This window comes from Pantherophis guttatus, chromosome 5 (assembly GCF_059756535.1).
Source record: "Pantherophis guttatus breed Tessera chromosome 5, ASM5975653v1, whole genome shotgun sequence".
In the NCBI taxonomy this organism is placed as follows: Eukaryota; Metazoa; Chordata; class Lepidosauria; order Squamata; family Colubridae; genus Pantherophis; species Pantherophis guttatus.
In genome coordinates this window covers 42169483-42191671 of record NC_142067.1, presented here as the reverse complement: position 1 = coordinate 42191671, position 22189 = coordinate 42169483, and positions in this window count along the sequence as shown.

Genomic DNA, 22189 nt, shown 5'->3' with positions numbered 1-22189 from the left:
AAGAAAGAAAGAAAGAAAGAAAGAAAGAAAGAAAGAAAGAAAGAAAGAAAGAAAGAAAGAGAGAAAGAAAGAAAGAAAGAAAGAAAGAGAAAGAAAGAAAGAAAGGAAGGAAGGAAGGAAGGAAGGAAGGAAGGAAGGAAGGAAGGAAGGAAGGAAGGAAGGAAGGAAGGAAGGCAGGTTCAGCATATAATTGGAGCTCAGGGTAGAGAATTGAGACAGATAAACACTACTTCTCCACACAGCATATAGTTAATTCATGTAACTAGCTGCTGTCATATCTGGGGTTGATTATAAATTCAGATGGTTTGAAGATTATTTACCTTTGTAGAGGATCAAGTGGCCAGTAGCTAAGCTTAATGATAGTGTACTATTTACTGAATTATTGTCATTTAACTTAAATACAGGATGCTGGAGAGTAACAGTTGAAGGAAGTTTTTTCATGCGCTTCAAGTAGATATCAAGTTAGCATCTAGTTTACAGCCAGTTTTGTGAACTTTCACAATGCATCTAGGATGCATTGGGTTGTATTATGAATCAGGCCTTCCTTCCTTCCTTCCTTCCTTCCTTCCTTCCTTCCTTCCTTCCTTCCTTCCTTCCTTCCTTCCTTCCTTCCTTCCCAAAGTGGAATATATTGGTATTGCATTCCTTTAAAGTTCTCAATGGTAATTCAAAAAAATATGTGGGACACGGAAAGAGAGAGAAGGGAGAGAAGGGGAGGAGGGAGAGAGAGAAGGGGAGAGGGAGAAAGAATGTAAAGCCCAAAGTTATCCAGTATGCTGTACGTTTTGATTTGAAACTGAATCTCCATGGTCTGGACCCAACACCTTAACCAATACTCTATACTGTTTGTCTCTGTTCTGAATTCAATTTAAAATGTTGTAGACTGCAACATCCACTGTAGGAAAAACTCAAGAAACAAACAAGAAATGCTTTTGAATATTAATATGTTTATAGTGAAACTTGCAGTAGTGATTTAATATGTGTTTGTTTTAAAAGTGATTGCAAAGGAAAGATTCTCAGCAGACACAATAAACAATAGCAGTTATTCAAGAACCATTATCATTTATCACATCACTGTGAACAAATATGAGACCTCTAATCCAAGGGCAGATCTCACAAAAGACTCCTACTATCTGTCATCTCAATGAAAGCGCTCATAGTTAAAAAATATGCAGCAGTAGCAAAATGTTATGCTGCATACTAAAAAAAAAGTCCAAGAAAAAGCCATTACTATACACACATAAACTGCTTGTGAAATTCCATTATAAGGATACTATTTATCTAAAATGCTCATCCACTGTTGAATATGTTTAACTTTCAACAGTTAACTTTCCTACAGATGCATTTCTTACTTAGAAATAAGTTTCATTTAATTAGTGGGATTCACTTGTTACTAGATCTATACATAGAATTGCTAAATTAATAAATTAAAATTCTTATTGCCTGATATCTTATTATTCATTTAAAAAGTAATATAAAAATGATGAGCTGGTTAGTAAAGATGTAATTATACCATCAAAATAAAATATTTCCAAAAATGAAGAATGCCTCATCAAGAGTACAAGAATTCAGACAATAAATAAATGTCAGTTTTGAAAACCTTTACTACTATCTTCTGGTCAACTGGATTTTTGAAATTCATTTCTGACGTTGCTTGATATTAAAAGTTAAATACCATACTGTAAAAAGATAGTGAGATATCAAGAGCAGGGTAGGACTGCCCCTTGCTCTTCTAAATTGATGGGATTTACAGAGATAATAACATTCAATGACAACTACCCATGTCACTATCAGAGGCCCATCCTATCATTCAACCTATCTTTAACTTTGCTGCAGGACAACAAAGCACCATTGCTGACACAGCAAAGTCAGAAAATCTGTCAAATCACTAAAGAGATTCAAAGATTTTATTTAAATTTTTGATTTAAAGGAGAGATGTAATCTCTTTTGCTTCTAATCACTGTTATTTCATATTTTATTATAAACAACAACAAAAAATAGATCCTATGAAAATGCATCTACCTGATAATTAGCAGTACATATAACTGATTAAAAAAAAATCACAGTGTATGGATTTCATGATATATTCCTAGAAATTCAACTATCTCATAACTTCTGACTATCTTGCTATTTCTGAAAGTAAAATATGAAATAAGAGTTAATATAGTATAGGAAGTAAACTCTATTTTACAAATGTGACCTTCATTTATTTCAACAATAATTGACGAATCCAGTTTAATTAACTATTCAGCACTATGTGAGCCTGCTTAGAGGAATGTTCTTTTGATTGTAGTGGAACATATGCTTTGGTCAACTACATAAGATGCAGGCTTAATGCTTTGTCATGATTTCCTTCAGTTTTAAGAAATGTCAAGATTAAAAAATAAGTATAGTTGTACATTGTGAAAGAATTATGAGCATTAAGCCTTCTTGTTTGTATTTATGTGACCTGAAATCACCTTTATAAATTGGTAGAAGTTCTACCAAATAAATTGGTAGAAGTTGAGACTCCAAGTATTCAATTGATAATAGCAATCTTCCTTATTTATGTTCAAGGACATTTACATATATGCTTCTTATTTTTATTCCCACTACAGTACTGAGCCCCATCTCAACTTGTGTTCCTTCAGTGATTCAATATTGTTCTGAGCTGGGCACAGCTATTTAGTAGTACTTTTAGTCTGGCAGATTTTTTTAAAAAAATATTTTATTAGTTTTAAAACAATGGACATTGCTCAACGTCTCTGGTTTCTAACATTTGCGTCTAATTCAAGTTAATAAGTAATATATTCCCTAATCTATATACAAATTTACATATCTCCTATTTCATTATATATCAAGTATTTTACTTCCTAAACAGCTATACATATATTTAGTAAACCTATATTACATTCACAGATTCAATATACCTTGTTATATTGATATACATTGATATATACATTTCCAGACATTCATTATCCCTTGTTTTTAGCATTCTTCCTCTTATGTAACCAATTATAAAATTTATTCCAGACTTCATAGTATGTTGATTCACTTTTGTCTTTGAGTTCTAAAGTAAGTCTGTCCATCTCTGCACAGCTGTAAATAGTCTGACAGATCTTTATGTGAAATCATTGATAGACTTTCAGCAGCATTTGTCTTGAGATTTTGTAAGAACTAGGCAGGAACTGCTGTAAGCAATTGCGCTGGAGTTTGTTTATTTGCATACAAGAGAATACATTAACACCTGCAAAGGGCCACCAGCTCCCAAGGCAACAGAAGAACACTGAAGAATTAAATCTTCTCACTATTACCATCAAGTATGTCATCAAGTCAGTAAGAAGATAGACAAGAAGAGAGAACATTTACACTTTCTGACTAATTTAATAGAGAGCAATGGGCAATTTTTTTGGTGAACATCCACAACAAGGATCCTAACAAGGACAGGCTGAGAAAGGCACAGAATTGTATGCAGAGTATGAAATGGAGACCTGATCTATTGACTGGGACACAGTATTGCTATTCTAAGGGTTCTGAGGCTTAATTCCATAATTCAGTGTTTCCAGCTCAATAAATGTTCTTCTTCTCTTTTTACTTTGCTCATTTAAAATCTCAAGCAGTACTTTGCTGTCAGTTCCTATTTGCATCTTTTGCTGTTCATGTTTCCTCCCCCTCTTTCCATTTTTCCTTAGTTCTTTCCTGTCACATCTCATCTTCTTTCTGATGCGTTGTCATCTTTCCTTGAGTTACTTGAAGTCACTTTTTTGCTGTCACCTATAGTTTCAGTCATTTGGAGGTTAATGAAGCAAATCTCCATTAAGAATGGCACAACTGGGGCTTGTATCCACTGTTATTATTTGTTTTCCATAGGCCTGGTTCTCCCTCAGGGTCTTATTTAAGGACTTTCATTCCCATTATTATTTTATCCTGATTCTCAACAGAGGTGAGGTCAAGCCATTTTTCTGCCTGAAGAAGGTTCAAAGAGCTATCTGTAAGTCATAATACATAATATCATAGGATAATCAAATCCATTCTGGGATGGGAGAATTGCACAAAAATTTTTCTTCTTTAAGGAAGTATAAAAGTCTCATAATCAGTGGTGAGTTGTCCCAGGTTCACACCTTTCTATAGAACCGGTAGTAAAACCGGTGGAAGGCCCTGCCCACTGATCCTGACATCATGAAAACGCTTCTGTACATGCGCAGAAGCTTCTGCGCATGGCGAGCGAAGCAAGCACACGCGGCCCTGTTGCGAACTGGTAGTAAAAGTAAGTAGAACCCACCCCTGTTCATAATGTATTAAAATGTATGATTTGTTGCAGTTTCATAATGTTCCATACCAACTTCCTTAATCCTTTTAGTGTAGAAATGGTTATTTATCCTATATGAGATTTTTACTGCCAATCACAAATTAAATATTTCAATCACATAATGCTTTAGTATAGAGATACTATGTGAAAAAGAAGACTACGTATTAGCTAGTCTCAGAGGAATTTTTGTTTTTATTTATTTATTTGAATAAATAAGTCTGGAGAGCTGTAAAACTATTATTTTTTTAAAAAAGAATAGGCTTCAAATCAGAAAACCTGAAAGTTTTTTGCTAATAGCCACATTTATATTTTTACAACCTGTTATAGCTACTTTACAACATTCCTAATCACATTTGTAGGCACAGTTTTCCAGAAAGCAACTTGTAGGATTTTTTTTCACAATCCTTTGCAATCTTGTGGTTAACTTACTATACATTCAGATTCTGGCCCTCTAGAATCACAAGCTTTTATTGAGAAGTGGAAAAGCAAAATAAATTTATCCCTTAATTTAATACTAATGTTTATAGAAAGGGGAAAATAAAGATGAAGAACAAAAAAAATCTTATTTAAATATTATATTTTAAGGCAGTAATTTTAAGGGGTTCTTGATGCTCTCTGAGTTTGGTTGTTTTCTTGCAGATGTTGCATTAGTCAAACTAGGTAATGTCTAGATAATGATGATAACGATGTTACCTAGTTTGGGTAATGAAACATCTGCAAGAAAACAGCCAAGCTCAGAGAGCATCAAGGACCCTTCATTTCAACCCTAAACTACAATTTTTCTCCTTTATTGGTAATAGTAATTTAATTGTCAATAAAAGTTACAAAGTTTACTAGTTTTACTTTTATGACAGAACACTTCAGAATCAAATGAGAGCAAGAAAGACTGGTGGTGCATTGATTAAAGTGCAGAATTGAGGGCAAACTCTGCCCACAGCCTGGAGTTTGATTCTGACAGGGCTCAAAGTTCTAACCTTCTGAGTTCAATCCTGATGGAATCCCTTCCAACCTGCCAAGATCAGTAAAATGAGGATCAAGATTGTTGGGGGCAAAATGCAATGTGCTTCTACATTGTAAACCACCTAGAGAGTTCTGTAAGCTCTATGGGGCAGTACATAAGCCTAAATATTAAATATTAAGAAAGTGATCCATCAAATAACTAAATAAACTGCCCTTCTATATTTATTTGTTTGCTTATTTGTTCAGATTATATCCATTTGACTGATATGACTGAGTGGCTACAAAGTTAAAGCACTCAATAAATAATCAAAATAATGCAAGAAAAAGCATTAAATAGCAATAGCACTTAGACTTATACACCAATTCACAGTGCTTTATAGCCCTCTCTAAGCGGTTTACAGAATCAGCATATTTCCCCCACAATCTGGGTCCTCATTTTACCGACCTCAGAAGGATGGAAGGCTGAATTAACCATTAAAAATAATAAAAGCTGTTGAAACCATATATAAAAATGTACCTGTGTTATAGCCATTTAGCAGGCTGAAGATGACAACTACAAGTTCCTCAGGCAAGATGGCAAAGTCAAATCTTCAAATTCTTCCTAAAGGCCAGAAGAATAATTGCCAATCTAAATTCTGGGGAAATGAGATTCTAAAAAGAGGGTTCATAGCAAAAAGGGCTAATTTCCTGAGTGTCATTTAATGGGTCTTTAGTGGACAGGATCCATTAAATTCTTTTCCTGCCAAATCTGATGAGTGGGTAGCAATAGCATTTAGACTTATATACTGCTTCACAGTGCTTTACAGCCGTCTCTAAGCAGTTTACACAGTCAGCATATTGCCCACAATAATCTAGGTCTCATTTTCTAACACAGGGGATGTAACACAGGGGAGAGGCAATTGCTCAACTGGGAGATGCAATCATTGTAATAATATTTCAAAAGAAGCATCAAAATCATTTATTTAAAAAAAAACAAAAAAGGTTGCAAAACAAATTTAAAGAAAAGGATAATCAGAGAAACAGAAGTAGGGAACCTTCATGATTTTTGTTTGTTTTTGCTTGTGAAATAATATTTTCTGTAGAGTAGGCATGTCACCCTAATGGAATCACACATGTAATAAGAGTTGTTGCTGCTTTTTATTTGAACTGTTTTTTTTTTTTTTGGTACATTGGTTCCCATATTTGGCAATTTATTAAACCATAGGGAATTAATTTTCTCCTCATGCTTCTCCTCATTTCCTCCTCTTAATTTGGCATAAATTTAGCATCTGACTGCCTTTGCACATGAATGCTGCTGAGAATGCCTCTGATTGCTTCTCTTCTATTATCAATACTCTGTTCTCTGGCTTTGCTGATTGTGCTTTGCAGAAATATAGAAGGAGAGTGGAGAAAAATAATCCATTTCATTTCAAAAATGCAGAATGTTTGACAACTTCAGCTGTCCAACCAGCAATTCTAAGTCCCATCCTGCTTCAACTGAGACTCTCAGATGTGCAAAATAAATATTTCTTCTTGAGTCAGAGGTTGTGCTTGGTCAGCCTAGCCGTGAGCAGACAATGACTAACATGATAGATACTAAATCTTATATACACCTGAAAACTGCAAAATATTAAAGATCAATACTTGCTTAGTTGAGGGAGTAATAAATAAATTGTCCCACCTATAGAATTATTCTTGATTCTCTTTGGAGGCAAAATAATTCTATAGAATCTGCTTTAATCATTATATATCAGTGTTGCTTCCTGTATTTAAAACTAGTGTTTCTTATTTAGGTTTACAATACGTCTCTTTTCAAATTATAAGATAAATAATTTGTTCATTTTTGTTTAGATGTAGATGTAACTGCCATCTTTTTAAATAGATTCTGAATATATATATATATATATATATGTGTGTGTGTGTGTGTGTGTGTGTGTGTGTGTGTGTGTGTGTATGCAAGTTTTGGTGTATTTGAGTCTTTTCCATGTAAGATTGAGAGTATCTTGGCAATATTTCGACGAGGTCCTACTCGTCATCTTCAGCTGGTGTCTTTGGCTTCGTGCTTGTGCGAGGAAAGCGTGATCGGAGCTGCCGTCTCTCTATAAATACTGGTGGGAAGGTATGGGGTGCTGGCTTTGTTGCTGTGAGCGGGTTGGTTGCCTGTGTTGTTACAGCTTGATTAGTTGATGGAGTTGATGTTTGCAGATTAGTCAGCTGTTTCGTAACATCCTGTGTCGGTGAGGTCCTTGATGTGTGCCCATTAGTTTTTGTGTTTTAATGACATGGGTAATGGGCTGTGTGTTAACATCCTGAGTTCTAGTGTTGTAATATCCTGAGTTTTTTGATGTAATATCCTTAACAGATGGCTGTGATGCCAGAACCCGGGCTTTGGTTTGGCTCCAAGTTTGAGATCTTGCTATGTGTTTATGGCGTGTCAGTTTGCTTTGTGTGGCGATTGGAGGGCAGCTGGTGATGCCGCCGTGGTCTGGCTTCTGGATGGTGGTTGTATTTCGTCTAGGGGATGGGTTTGGGTTTGAATCTGGTGAAGATCATTGGTGGTGGTGTCATTTGTTATCTTGGGTCCGGTGTTAATCTTCGTGGCTGGGACTCTTCTATTGACTAGGGCTAGTTTCCAGATGTCCGGTAGGCGGGAGATATCATCACATATATTCATGTTATGGGGGTGTTTCTCTATTTCGATGGCTTCCATGATTATTCTCCTGTTGAACTGTTCAGTTTTGGAGATTAATTTGGTTCCTTCAAAGTCAATTTCGTGTCCTGTTGTTTTAAGGTGCTGGAAAAGGGAGGAAGTTTTTTTCTTCTTTTCTGATTGCGTTCTTGTGTTCTGCAATGTGTGCATTTATTCTCCTATTACTTTGTCCAATGTATGTGGCTGGGCAGATTTTGCATGGTATTTCATAGACTCCTTGGTTTTCTAGCTGGATCTTGTCTTTGGGGTTTCTTAAGATGTTCGCTATTTTTTGGTCAGTGCAGAAGGCTGTCTTGATATTGTGTTTGTGGAGAATTTTGCTGATTTTATCTGTGGTGCCTTTGATGTAAGGGAGGCGGGCGATGCCGGTGTCCTGTTCTGTGTCTCGGTTCTTGGGGGGTGTCTCATATATATATATATATGCTGTACAATACAAGAAAATTAAATGAGACAATTAGCTAAAAATAACTTAAAGCAGAACTAGAATTTACAATCTCTTGGCTCCTAATCTGATGCCTTAACTGCTACACCAAACTGGGTCATGGAAATGCAGTATATAAATATATTAAATAAGTGTCATATACTATAGTCTAATAAATATTGTCTTCCAGCACATGTATTATTCTACTATGCTCTTACAATATACTTTCTTTAGAACTCTTCTATATATAAGTGCAATCATCAGTGTAAACTATTAGGAAACAAGGATGCTTAACCACTGTTTCCAAGTCAGGCATTTACAGAGCACTGTTATTATTTAGCTATGTTTTGTCATGGTGCAGTCATAAATTGCCAATTGATTTTGACCTTGACTTTTGTGAGATAGCAGATAATGTATACTGAAGCTATCAAAGCAGATCTGCAGATCCAATATATTTACAGCAAGGAATAGGACTGCATTAAACATTCAAAAGCAATATACGAAGCAATAAATTTTAAATAATGTTTTATAAATGAAACTTTGCCCTAGAGTGTAGTAACATTGGGCTCTTGTATATACATACTAAACTAGAATAGAAAGTAAATTAATGTTGTTTTTCAAAATTTCAAATAATATTTTAGACTATGTTTAGTTGGACTGACAGGTAAATATTAAATTTATATAGATTAAAATCTTGAGGCATGACATTCCCATACTGTAAATAATTCAACCTGCTCTCCAGATGAAGATAAGCTATAGTTGTTTGGCTGACTTGTGTGGGATGGCATAACTTTGCAAAACCAATGAGAACATTGGCCAGCACAGAAAATAAAAAAATAAATCAATAAACAAGAACCAGCTGTTTATGTGAAATTAATGCAAAGGGTTCATTTCAACAAAGAAATTATTTACATTGAGAAAACATATCAGAATCTTATATTTAAAAGAAAACCTACTTGAATATTCTATTCATGTTCTCATGTAGCTATTTTTTTCTTTCAAGCATTTTCCCACAGGTGCAGGGCCCAAAGTGTGTCTTTAATTACATAATCATTTTTTGTATTCTCTGCAACTTGCCTGGCTTCCCATACTCAAATTAAGCCAAGAAGAGATTATTACATGAAAATTCCCCCCATTGAACTTTTTGGGGAGATTGGGGAGAAGAGGAAGCCAAGGACGATTAAGAACATTGGAAAGATGCATTGCAGAAAGAAAACAAACAGATGCCAACTTTAATAATATCAAAAACAGTATTAAAAGAAATTTGCTAGAAATTGTCATGAGTTCTGAAAATATGGTATAAAACCTCCAACGTTTCTTTAACAAGGAAACAAAGAGAAGTTTTGACAATTCAGCATTATCTTTGTTGTATCCTTGCATGGGTATGTCTCGGTGTGGGTGTTAGGGTTCCAAGTAACACCCCCGACCAAAATCAAACTCCGAGGCGTGAGGTTCCTCAAAACTAATTTTTATTAGAGATGTCATATTGGCACATCTGGGAAAACCTGAATCTGAAAGCTTCCGGGTTTTCCTCATCCAAAAGAAAGTTCAAGTCCTTGCCCCTTCATCCATATGTCCATCACACGAACCAATCAGGTACCCTCTGGAACATAAGATACCTCCTCATTTCTTCTCAGCACAGCTGGAGGCACCATGGCCTTGACTTTCTAAAAGAATTGTATTTTGACTACACATCCTCTTCATTCTATACAATCCCCCCTTCCAGTTTCCCACAGTAGAATTTGTGGCAGGCCTGAAGTCTCAAAGGTATAAGATGGCTTCCAGGTCTGTCAGTGGGGTTGTGTGTATATCTTTCTTGGGTGCACTGTGTATGTGTGCATGCATGTGTGGGTGTACTGTCCTTAATTTTATCCCTGAATTATTTTCCTGCAAATTTATGTACCATTGTCTCCAATCCAACACTCTAAATGTTCAGTTTCGTCCAAGAGAATATATAGTGATTTGACTTCTTTACCTAAATATGTCAGTGAATGAGAGTTACTTATACTGTATGTAGTGTTGATATATAACTGTTATATTTGTATATAAAATGCATATTGTTTCTGTGATTCCACAAATATAATTGAGGAATTATTTGTACTTAAATCATATATGTATTAACAAGACAGTAATAAACTTGTTTTACTACAAAAGCAGCTTTTAGATGTATAATTTGCAGATAAATTGTTCAAAATGAATATACCCTTTGCATACTTGGGCCAGATTATGATTGTTCATGTGCATGAAAGCTGGTATGCAAAAGCAAAGTGGTATATTTTAATCTATATATTATATTACATTCTATGGGACACTCTGCTTATGCTTCATTGATAATGAATCAATGAATAATGAATCAATAAAATATTATTTCTTTGGATAAGTTAAATAAGTTAGACAAATAACTTCCAGTTGTAACATTGTTTAAAAAAAATATTAGCCTCCAAATTGCTATCAGAACAGTAGAAAGGATTTATTGTTTCTTTGCTATTGAAGGTCACATTCTCTTGGGTATAATGTGTCAAGAAAAAATACAGTTAAAATACAGTTAAGCATTTTAAACTCCCAATTCAAATTGTATTGCTTATGAAGTAATGAATGATAATCTTGGCAGCCGTGGTTGCCATTGCCACTGTAATCCCAAGATGCCTGGTTTTTAAGTGGGAAGAGGTGGAATCTCCAGGTAAAGAGTCCAGGGATGAGCTTGTCTATTTATAATGCAAATATACGAGAGAGGCAAAAGAGAAGATACTGTTAATTTCTGCCCAATTAGTTTGCTAAGCCAAAATAGCAGAATGTACATTTGACAATTACAATAAAAGTTCAAATTCCTGACTGGGTTGAATAAAAAGGCATTTTAATAGATGAACAGGCGGGGTTTAAGAAAAGTCAGAGACATTATATCTTGTTTTACTGCTACAACATTTAGCAGAAAAGTATACACATACACCTGGTTCTTCCTTTTATGTAAACTTGATTGATTTAGATTTTACTTGGACATAATATTTAAATCTAAACCATGGTCTATACATAAGCGATCTACTATAGACAAAACTTTTCTTCTGCTTCTTATTAAAATTCATGAAAATTTGACACTGAAGGACAGGTGTAGTAACTGAGGACATGTTACCAAGGAAATACCAATAAGAAAGAGAGTCAGACAAGGATATGTATTGGCATTCATTTTATTTAACTGTCATATAAATTTAGAGGCTCTCTCTTTGAGTAATTCTGTCATCCATCTTCCCAAAGTGGGTAGTGTATTAATTTATGCTAACGATACAATAATTTTGTTTTCACCACTGTGATCCAAAAAGAATTTTGGAATCATGAATCAATAATTGCAATGAGGAGATATTAACAATAAAGTATCATGATCAAGATTCTTACCTTCTCCAAGTTCTCAAAACAGCAAAACTAGAAATTAGGGGGATATACCACTGAACAGATTAGTACCTTTAAATAAGGGGAACTTCTAGAAACAAGCACTAAGGAAAAAAATTATGTATCTCAAAATTCACAGAGATTAGCATCAACCATCCAAATTTATTATTTTGCCCAAGGAGTGCAATTTATACCTGCTGCAATTAAATTGTTGGCAAAGAAAGGTCAAGGTTTGCTGTAAATTTAGATTGGTACAACTTCTAATGGTGTAAAATTGGAGAATAGACCCAGCTATGTACTATGCAGAAATTATGTTCTTGGCTTGGTTTTTGAAGCACAATATTGTTTCCTGTGGCAATGGCATGATAGAAATTGTGGTCCATGTTCCTTTAGTTGATTTTACAGGGATATCCATCAGCTAATTAACTCCTTATAAGTACGTTTCTGGGGCATGCTAACCACGTCTATTTTTATTATAACACACATGATACATACATGATTGAGATAATTCTATCTAAAATTATCAACATTATTGTTAATTAATTTTGTCTTACTAATCTTATTTTATATTACTTTATGCAGTTTGCTACATCTTTTCATTACAATTTAGTCATTGATGCTATCAGGATGATTAAGCCAATGGCTTTTAAGTCTTCTGATTGTCTATCATCTCTTTCTACACATTACCTAAAATTCTGCTCCATAGTATTACAGTCACACCATTAATAAATATAGGTTTATATACAGTTTTAGGCATTTGTACTTAATAAATAGTATACCTCTTACCTAGATTTGGTAGAGTAGTTAAGGAAGCAGATTAGAATCTAGGAGACCGAGAGTTCTAGTCCAGGGGTGGGTTCTAACCAGCTTTACTACCAGTTCTCTTTGTGCACGCGCTTTGCGCATGATTGCCTCTTCGGTTGTGTGCTTTGTGCACGATTGTTGTGTGCATGCTCACTTTGCTCACCTGCACGCCAAACTTGTGCTTTGCACAAGTGCATTGCATATCTGCCCAGCTGAGGTGTGGCAATCCGCTCTGCCGCACCTCTCAGCTGGGCAAAAAAAGAAGAAATATAAGGTCGGTATAACGCTGGGGCAGGCGGGAGGGCCCAGCTCCCGAAGACAGAGAACCGGTTCGGTGACATCATATTGTCACCGCTACCGGCTCTCGAGAACCGGTGTGAACCGGGAGCAACCCACCACTGTTCTAGTCCCATCTTAGACACAAAGAGAGCTGCATGACCTTGAGCCAACTCTCAGCCTAGGAAGGAGACAATGACAAAACAAATCTGAAAAACCTTGTGCAGAAAACTGCAGAAAGTTGTCTATGCAGGATCTAAAAAAGCTGACCCCCTCTTACATTCATAGATTCAAGTACACTTGTATTCACAGATGATTTTGGAATCCTAACATATTTATAAACATAATGGTTTTGGTATTATGATTTTACATTTGCACAGGGGTGAAATCCAAAATTTTTCATTACCGGTACTGTGGGCGTGGCTTGGTGGGCATAGCAGGGGAAGGATATTGCAAAATCTCAATTCCCACCCCACTCTGGGGCCAGCCAGAGGTGGTATTTGCTGGTTCTCCGAACTGCTCAAAATTTCCACTACCAGTTCTCCAGAACCTGCTGGATTTCACCCTTGAATTTGCACTAGTATAATAACCCAATACACCTTACAGTATATAGGTTAAACTATTGGCACAAAAGATGGCTCTAATTTTAGTATTAAATCTGGCATGTTGATGAGACAAATGAAGGACAGATTGACTCAGTGCACAGTGGTGTATGCTTACAGAGTTGTGTTTCTTTCTGACAGTTTCTCTCTTTGTCTTTTTGCTCCATTTATTCTTTTTTTCTGCCAACTTTTTTGGTCCTGTCCTAAAGTTTGAACTGATTACATACAGAAAGTTTTTTAAGATTCTGATGAAGAACCTTAAAATATACCAAGACTGCTGATCCTTTCCCTTACAATCTATGATCAGGTGACTGTTTGTTGTCTGAAATTGGAAATATTACTGCCTTTTGCTTGCACATTAAAAATGTGCACAGGTAATATATTTATAGGTCATGAGAGCAAGATATAAGTATTTCTGAGATCAAAGAAAGGCAGACTGAACTAACAGGAACTAAAAAAAATGTTAACAAATACATATCAATCTAATTTTCACATTCAGTCCAATGTTTAAATAAAGCTTCCTTCTTAAATGGACAACCTGGAGTTTTGACAAAACTCTTTCAGCACTTTTGAAAAATCAATAGTTTTTCCCCCCTCGTTTCTTCTTTTACGCTCTTTTTCCACCATGCAAATGCATGCTAATTAAAATAATGGCTCCCATATAAATAAAATATTTATCCAAACTGATAATCAGCTAACAGTGGTCGTAGCTGTTAAAATGTTAATAGCTGAAGGATCCTGGCTCAGGCAAATTTTCCCCAAATATGCTTTCCTTATTTCTTAGCAAGATTATTGTACTGCCCAGCCATTACATTACAGTCAAGTATTTCCACTTAATAATGTGTTTAGCTGGAACCACAGTGTGACAGTTACTTGATTTCTTTTGTATTTTAGCAAATAATTAATATGCTGCTCTTAAAGACCATGGTACCCATTCCTGCTAATAAAAAATGCTGCCAAATTAAGATAAATATTTTGAGGAGTTAAAAATAATCATTTGTACTGTAGCTAAACTTCTTATTTTTTCTTCTCTTTAAAATTAATTATAGAAAGTTATGGAAGTTCACAACTTTACCTTATTGTAATTTGCAGGAATAATGTCTGCACAACTTCTAGGAGGAAATAGCCACATTGTTTGTTTATAGCTCTGGGAAATTATTTAAGTTCCATATTTTTATTGTACATTTGTATAATAATATATTTACTTGGTGGACACTATGCCTGTAATATGTAAGTTTTATAAACTAATTATAGCGTTTTAGGGACAATTTATCTTTTGGGTGCTATTATATCTCACTAGGAATAAAAGGTTGAATCAGAACATTAGAATATAGCAGCAAGTATAACTTCAACTCCAATGAAAAAGAACAAAAGATCTGATCAGAATAGTTGATTTTGAAAACTTTATGTGATGATTAAAAGTAACCATTTTAATGCTACCTTTCAATATTCCATTTGTTAAAGAATGTGGCCATCCTCCTTTTCTGCTTCTTCTGCATCCACATTTTAGGAAAGAGCAAAGGTAGAATGTTTGACACTTTCTTTTAGTAGAAAAGACTGTACCCTCCCTCAGGCTTTCTAGAAAAAAATGCACTAAGGGAAGAAAGTTATGAAGTGGCCAAAACTAATATTTCATTCTATCAAGCAATCTCCAGCCTTCCTGGATTCCCATGTCTCAATTACGTCCCAAGGGAAGATATTATGAGTGAATTCTTCCAATGAAGCTTTTTCAGAACAGGAAGCAAGAACATCCACAGAGGTTATCAAGTGATAGTGACATTTTAACCAGGAAAAAAAAAACCACCCCAAAAACCTTGGCTTCTTGCAACAATACAGCATAATTCCACTAAAAGAAATTCTTCTAAAACACCCTGAAAAACAAACATTTTTTAACAGGGAAATAAAATATTTGAGAAATTGAGAATAGATGGATGCATAATATTTAACAAGATCAAGGTAAATGAACTTATGATTTGTTGCACTATAGTTCAGCTCCATGTGATACAGTTACATTTTTGTGGGGTTTTCAGTGATTTAATTACACGTTGATTGTGTTATGATCTCTAATTAATAGACAATCTTCAGGACACATATGAGAAATTTAAGAGGTGTTTACTACAGTGAAGGTTAACCATTTTGCATTGTGAATTTGTCTCACACCTTTCTGAAGAAGCAGTAGTTCTTATTTGAGACATTTTCACCTCTTACTTGTATTGTATTGCTGTAAGGATTAAAGTGTTACTAATCTGTTAAAAATTGTGCAGTTGAATTAAATATTGGTATGAAACAATATGTATATAGAATGGAAAATGCCCCATAGTCCTTTATTTTAAATTACATTTTCTCATGTGATGCATTCTTTCCCATTCAGTTTGCTTTGTATTTTCTTATGTTATAGCTGTATAGGCTGTCTAAACATTCCTTTAATGCAGTCATTTCTGAGGGTACAGGCAATATATTTCCATCTTTTAAGAAAATAGTTTTGTCCTTCTTGACTGTTTTTGTAGTTTGTGTAATGATTTGATGAAGTAATATGGCATAGTGATCATGAAAATACTAGAAAAATCTAATATTACAAGTGGAAAGAGGAGACCTTTTGGGTCAATGGAATAAAGTGAAAATTGGTCTGAAAGGCCCAATAATTTTCTCTCAAGAAAATGAATATGTGTTAGCTTCTGCTGTCGTGACCAATCACAATGACATTTCCTCTTTCTCAGCTGTGAAGATGATGTCCAATTGTTGTGATTTTAACAAAGAATGTACATAGGGAAATAAATCTGAAGATATCACATTTCAGTAGAAATGAAAATGTACTGAGCAATAGGAATAATAGATTAATAATATTTTTTTGTATTGACTGGAAGAAAGAAGTGAGATATAATAAAGTAGCAATATTTGTAAATCTGAACACTTTAAAAAAATGAGTATGACACATGCAATATATTCCAATGGTTTAAGTTCAGGAAAATATATTTTAGCTATATGGAAAATGTGTGTGCGCCTTAATAATATTATATATATATATATACATATACATATACATATACATACACACACACACACACACACACACACACACACACACACACACACACACATATATAAAATTTCTGGTACAATGAGTTCCATAAATCTGATTTCTAAAGTTTATACATTAACATATACATTATAATAATGAATGGCTGTTTATGTTTATGTATAACCTTGAAGAAGTAACTGGTCTGACACTTAGTATATATAAGTTCTAGGTGCCACACTGGCTTATGCCGTCCTCCCTTAGAAAGTTATCATTTTTAGCACCAAACAGATAAATCCACTTATCTCACAAGTATGTCAGGATATTAATTGATTCATTCTTGCTTTTTAGCAGCTGGTATTGAAGACACATATTACCTTTGGGGTAGTACATAGCGCTCAAGGGGAATTGCCACTAATAGCACTGTCACCCATAAATTTTACAGCTTTTCTTTTTAAATCACCTAAATAGTTGTTGCCAAATCTGATGGCAGAGAATTCCATAGTCTAACAATGTGCTATATCAAAATGTACTATTTTTTAAAAAATCTGTTCTGAATTTCCAAGCATTAGACTTTTGTTTTATTTATTTCTTTAACAATATTCTTACATTGTAGCCATGGTGGCACAATGATTGGAATGCAGTATTGACGGCTAATTCTGCTGACTGCCAGCAGTTCGATTCTCACTGGCTCAAGGATGGTGCAGTCTTCCCATCCTTCTGAAGTCAGTAAAATGAGGATCCTGATTGTTGGGAGCATGCTGACTCCTGAAACTACAGGCTTTAGAGAGGGCTGTAAAGTACTATCAAGTGGTATATAAGTCTAAGTGCTATGCTATTGCTAAAACTCCCTCTTGAAAGAATCAAAGCAATGTGCAAAAGTATTATGAAAGACAGAGAAAAATATATATATATATTTTGTGACATAGAAGATTTTATATATTTCAGTTGTGCATCTCCATACCAATCCTTCTAATATAGAAAATCATGGTATGACCTTAGTGCTCTCTGAGATTTGCTGATTTTGTTTGGGTTTTTTTCCCCAGCAATTTTCATTAACAAAACAATCAGGGCACTGGACCTTCATTTCAACCCTGAGGTAGAAATATTCTCATCTATCAATAGCAAGGCATCAATATGGTCACTATGTAGATTTATATAAGATATTATTATCTTTGGCAGAATTATTTCCAAACCCCTCTCTCAATTGTAGGTCAATCTTAGCATGGAATTCATTATACTGAATGTATATACTAAAAAAAACTTTTTGGTGTTCAGTCATTATAGAGATTGGACTGTTTGTTTTAATGTGCAATTGTTTACTATAGCTAAACCTATATATGCAACCTGGAAATATTTTTGTAACGTATTCAGCAACAGAAACCAGAGAGTAAAAATAGATAGGTATTATTTTGTATTTATTTGGAAGGTTAGTCATTAAAATATTAAATAATTATAGCAGAAACCATATTTGAACTATTTAATGATAACCATGTCCTTTTTTCTTAGTCCTGATGTCAAATCTATGCCTATTAATTCATTTCTACAAAATCAATTTTATGTAAAATTTAGAATGACATTGCTGGTAGATTATGCATACTGTATATCATATGTGAAGTCATCTCTAATTTTGTGAGTGTAATTTTGGGGGCATATGATGGTCCTGTTAATGCGGATGTGAAGTAAAAGTACAAATCTGGGTGTCTGTATGGCCTGATGACATGTAACCACCATTGTATTGGGGAAAAAACATATTCCCATTTTTAATACACACATTCTATACAATTTTTCAGTTTGCTTTTATGCAGGTAGAATTGTATATATTTGGAGAATCAGGGGAAACCACAGGCTGCCAGTATTTGTTGTCTGCTATTTATTCTTCTTCTCATTAAACATATTAATGTAAGAAATATAAAGTTATGAATGAATGGAATGAGGTGTAGAGGGCAACAACTTCACACTTCTACCCCCTTTATCAAAACTGTGAATACTGCTTATACTTAAAGCATATTTATTGCTTTATAGTGAACCAATAGGAGTTATGACCCCATAATCCACATGTACCAAAAAAGAACAAATCCTTTCCAGAAGTCTACACATAAATAACCAGGGATTAATACCAGACAAACAGTCAAGGACAAAATAATACCCCAGTTAAGAATTAACAAGGTGAAAACCATATGCTCCCCAACTCTGGCAAGGGAAGCTACTGTATATAAAGAGCGAGCAAACCCCACACTCCCTAGCATTTTATCCAGCATTTCCTCAAAGAATTATACAGGTAGATAATGGAAGGACATTTTGTCATCAGTATGCAATATAGAATATTTAACATTTATTTCAATTTTCTTCCAGGCAGCTAATGCAACACCTGCAAGCAAACAACCTCAGAGAACACCAATGACTCCCTGATTTACAAATATTCTCTATTGGACATCATAGGCATAAACACATACACATATACCTAAACACACAGACATATACATGCACACGCACACTTTTCTTTTCCAAAGTGTGTATTCCTTTCACACACACACACACACACACACACACACACACACACTTATAGCCTTTTCTGTAATCTATCTCTTCTTTATTCTATTTAATTTGTGAAGTCTTTTATTATTATTTTATATTATATTATTATATTCACCTGTGAGCTGCTCCAGTAACTGCTGGGGTTTTTTTTTTTCATTACATGCTTGAATACTTTGCTTGCCATTGTTGCTTTTGTGCATTTTCCTTTCCCTCTTCCAAATATTTATTTTTATTTAAGATGCGAAAGTAAGGATCTATCAAGAGAGAGGTGTTTTTATAATCAATTACAGGAAACATTTTCTTGTTTGGCTTCTGAAGGAAATAATTAGCAGCCATTTTTTTTGTTTTGTTTTCCACAAGGATTTTGTACTCTGCAGAGAAGGTAACATTCTACTGAAGTAAACACAGCCAGATTAACAAAACAATGTTTGAAGAGAGTAAGCAAATTAAAATTTAAGTGATCTGACTTCACCTGACGTTTTGAAAAAGCACATTGCACTGCAGCCATTTCCTCAAAGAAACTGTACAAGTAGGTAAATGGGAGGAATTCTTTAACATTAGCACTCAATATACAATACTTAAAATTTATCATAATTTTCTTCTAATTGCAATTAGATTTATTCATAATAAAGCCGCACACGTGGAAAATTGGATTTTAATGAATACTTCATTATGTAGCTTATAAGACAAAGAGCTTTGTTCTCTCATTTGTAAATCCAATCTCCTTTTACTTCTAAGGTCAGGCTGTATTTAATTTCAAGCAGTCAGAGAATTTCCTTTCTAAGCATTATTATAAAATGTCCTATATGTGTGTGTATTTCAGTTACTAATAAAAAAATAATCCTCATTGAAACTGTTGTGTCTTCGAGTGTTAATTGTTCTTCAATTTTCAATTTAACTTCCTTGGCTTCTTCCAACTGTGGACAAAGATATTGGAAAAAATTTTCAGCACCACTTAATCACTCTGTTTTGCCAACATTTCACATAGGGATGGTAGCCTTTGTTCCTAAAGGTCTAAATCTTAACACTATCATCATGTTGTCATCTTTGTGTCAAAGTAATTTTATTAAATGTTCTTGAATTTATTTTTATTTTATGTTTATGAATGTCAAACAAAATGGAATCGTTCTTTGGCTTCTTATATTTCCAGTTTGGTGTTGCTTTTGAACTTATGCTTATCTCTTGATTTACTATATATACTGTACTTTTTTACACCTGTCTCAAATGTGTAGATTTTGTACATCCATTTCTGTACATTTATAAGCCTGGGCTATTAACAAAGAAATATTTATTGAAAATATGCATCTGGCTTACACTATCAGATAAAGATAGGTAAATTTTGTCTTTGGCAAATGACATAAAAGAAAAAGATAAGTACTGTATAAAAACCTATTCCATATTCCATATTTGTTATTTTAGTGCAGGGTCAACCAGAACACATTGAAAATAAACATCTGATTTAGCTTTGGTTTTTTTTAAAAAAGAACAACCACCAGCAGCTCTGGGATCACAAATATGTAAGATAAACCTGTAGGATCCCTTTCTGAGATCTCTGTCCTCTCATCCCTCTACTTGTTTTCCAGTCAGAAAGAGTGCTCCCTACTCTTGAGTTGGGAGACATGCTCCCATTTCTTACATATCTCTGGACTCTGAATAGAATGTAGAAAAGAAGATTCCCCTTCCAGAGCAATCCATTTTTATGCAAATTAGATTCCTAAAGTATAATTGGATGTATAATTCTAATACAAAGCTAACAAAAAATACAACAATGTTAAGATACAGAAAATGATTATTTGTACAATGAGATCCACTAATTTCTAAGAAGCCTAATCCAATATCTAATAATTAGCAATCAGCAAACAAGCAAAGAACCACAAATGTGATCAAAGGTAAAACTGCACAATTGAGCAAAGCAGAACTACGAATAAATAAATCACTCCTGATCACTTCCTCTTCTCTTTTTGTATTCTTAAAAATATGACAATGCCAAAATCCCCTGAAAATGTCCATGTAAAATATCTTTCCACCCAAAAACCCAAATTCTTCCATCCATGCACAGATTCAGACAGAATCTCTGAATCTCTTTCTAGAGTTCATGAAAGTGTGATTGATGCCTCTTGATGGTAAGCCTAAATGTCATTTCTGATACACCATCCAAAACAGCTGAAGGCTAGTGGACCACTGGAATAAACCAGTGAAAAAAATACTGACCTAGTCTGGGCACAAAAAATTGCTTGCAAGTGAGTTGTCAGTTAGTTTAGTATCTCATTTGCTTGAATGAAATGGCTCCAGGCAGGCAGGTGTTTATTTATGTAGAATATCTCCTTTTTGGACAACACAGTGACCTTCTTTCTTTCTTTTACACCTCCACATACTGATGTGCATATAGTTAAAATAATTATATGATCATGACAAAGAAAATCTCAGAACTAAATCATATACTTTAAATATTAAATGGGAAAGATTCATTTCCTACTTGTAATCCAGCAATAATCTTATCTAAATATTTGTACACAAATGTAAACAAATCAATAAACAAACCAGCAATTGGATTTGGATGAAATCATTTTATGCACTGTATGGCAGCTGATGACACATATTCTCTTCCTAGTCATTTTTATGTTTGATATATATTTTTAAAGCAGTTTAGGATCATTTTTTTTACTTCGGTTAATTTTTTCTTTTAAAAATCAATGTGATTTGCAAGTACTGAATTCTAATTGAATCTCATCAATAGATACTACTGTTTTACCAATGTATAAATTTACTTTTTCTTAATTATTGACATCCAATAAACTTTACATTCTATTCCCAATGAATTTATTCCACGTACCAGCATTTCTGAGTTCAGCTTGCTTATATGCTTTTGTTTTTATCAATTCCCTTTGAATTATTTAATGTTAGAATCTATAATCTTCATTGATGGTTTCCATAGAAACCATCAGTTCCATTCTGTAATGCATTTGGAGATTATTATTTTTATTAATAACTGTTAGCAATATTATGTTCTAAGATGACTTAAATAGTTGATTATCTTATTTATACTGTACATTAATTTCAGTTTTACTAAAGAAAGGAAATAATTTCTATTTATAATGATGACAGATTTTACAACTGTAACTCATATAAAGTAAATCATCAAAAAAGAGGGAAAATCCTGTAGAACAATTATTTGAACATTTGTACAGATAGTTGGCAAACTGATATTACTGTA